General features: G+C 47.2%; 1 protein-coding gene across 1 annotated transcript in view; it reads left to right on the forward strand.

Moving 5' to 3' along the window:
• Positions 1-289: 289 nt before the first annotated feature.
• The window catches only part of Gba (glucosylceramidase beta), a 10,481-nt gene continuing 8,716 nt past the window's right edge, over positions 290-2,054 (forward strand). The window contains exon 1 of the mRNA XM_031374479.1: positions 290-585. The gene's annotated coding sequence lies outside the window, so the exon portion shown is untranslated. The remainder of the gene's footprint in view (positions 586-2,054) is intronic.

The following is a 2,054-nucleotide window of genomic DNA, read 5'->3' on the forward strand; positions in this document are numbered from 1 at the left end:
GCGCCTGCGCATTTCGGTACTGCAGCTCTAACCGCGCAGACTCTGAGGGAAACGCGCCCGGCGTCCCGTCCACCTCACGCTCCCCCGACCCGCACCTCACGCCTAGCCCCAGCCTCTGGCTACTGCTAGCTGCATGCCCCGCCCCGCCTCAGTTCTCCCGACGGTCCAACCCTATCGATCCTTTCCCCGCCCCCTCGCCTCAGGCCCCTCCCGTAACCCCACCCCACCCCCTCCTCGCGCCCCGCCCCGCTCCCGAGTGGTGTCCCGCCCTCTGGCCTTTGGATGCTGTGATTTCCTTTAGCCTCCGGTTGGGGCTGCTGTTTCTCTGATTAGACCTCAGGCAGAATTGCTACTGGGTTTGTTTGATGTCTTTTTCCTTCCCAGCGTTTGCACGGTACCATCCTGTTATCATTATTAGTTGCTGTGCTAGTTAGTTTTTGTCACCTGGACACAAACCTAGACATCTGGGAAGAGAGACTCTCATCTAAGGAATCATCTCCATCTGATTAGCCTGTGGAGCATAGTTTTGATGTTTGATCGGTATGAGAAGAACAAGCGCACTGGGTGGTACTCTACCCCGGACAGGTAGGTGGTTCTGGGCTTAAGAAAGCAGGCAGAGCAAACTATGGGGCAGAGTCGTCGTTCCAGTTTCTGATATATTGCTCCTTAACCTGACTTGCCCCGCGATGGATTGTGTCTAGGAGTTGTAAAATGAAATGAACCCTTTCCTCCCCAAGTTGTTTTTAGTTAAGGTGTGTATTACAGAAGCAAACCTAAACGGTTGCAAAAATAGTTGTATTTTACAAATAAAGAAAAGGTAAATGTCCAGTAAGTACCCTATTGTGTAGTAGCCAGACAACTTAAGTCTGGCCCCTAAAATGCTTATGGTGGGAAAGAGGGGACCTACTCACTCATGTTGTTCTCTGATAGCCACGTAAGTGCACCTGGGGAAATGCACACACATACAACAATTGAATAAATATAACAGAAGATATGTTTAATTTTTAAAAGGGGGGTTGAAAGGTGGGTGAGATGACTCAACCATTGCTGGAACACATTGTAAATGTAAAAGGAAAAAACAAACTCTACAAAGTTGTCTTCTGACCTCCACACATGTGTCATCATCCTCATGCCCCACCAAAAACACAAGAAATGTTTTAAAAAGAGGTGATCTGGGTATGGTTATGCAAGCCTTTAGTCTCAGCACTTGAAAGGCAGAGGCAGGCAGAGCTCTTTGAGTTGGAAGCTAGTCTGACCTACTTAGCTTGTTCTAGTCCAGGCTACATAGTGAAAACTTTCTCGTTCGAGACAGGGTTTCTCTGTATAGTCCTGGCCGTCCTAGAACTCACTCTGTAGACCACGCTGACCTCAAACTCAAAGATCCACCTGCCTCAGCCTCCTGAGTGCTGGGATTAAAGGAGTGGCCACTGGCCAGGCCAATAATCAAGTTCCTACTGAAACAAAATTAGGCCTCTGCCTAAGATTAGCTATAACTCACAGGTAGATGTAGATTGTCACATAACTGATGGCAGTTGCTATTCATCAGACAGAAGAGCTGTATAGGGCTCTGAGTTTGTGTCACAGGATAGTTTATTTTGTGTTTGTGTGTGTGTGTGTGTGTGCCACTAGAGAGTGACATCTGAAACCCTGGGTCACACTTCTGCAATCTCAGCACATGGAGACAAAGGCACAAAGTTCCAGGTGAGCCCAGGCTACAGTGAGAAAAACTTCAAGAAAGAAGACAAACAAGGGCTGATGAGATGACTCAGCGGGTAAGAGCCCCGACTGCTCTTCCAAAGGTCCTGAGTTCAAATCCCAGCAACTACATGGTGGCTCACAACCACCCATAATGAGATCTGACACTCTCTTTTGGTGTGTCTGAAGACAGCTACAGTGTACTTATTTATAATAATAAATAATTTTTTTAAAAAAGAAGACAAACAAAACATCCAAATATGAAACAAAATAATAATAATAATAATAAACCCGCTGGGCGGTGGTGGCACATGCCTTTAATCCCAGCACTTGGGAGGCAGAGGCAGGTGGATTTCTGA

The sequence above is a fragment of the Mastomys coucha genome, unplaced genomic scaffold, assembly GCF_008632895.1.
Source record: "Mastomys coucha isolate ucsf_1 unplaced genomic scaffold, UCSF_Mcou_1 pScaffold16, whole genome shotgun sequence".
NCBI lineage: Eukaryota > Metazoa > Chordata > Mammalia > Rodentia > Muridae > Mastomys > Mastomys coucha.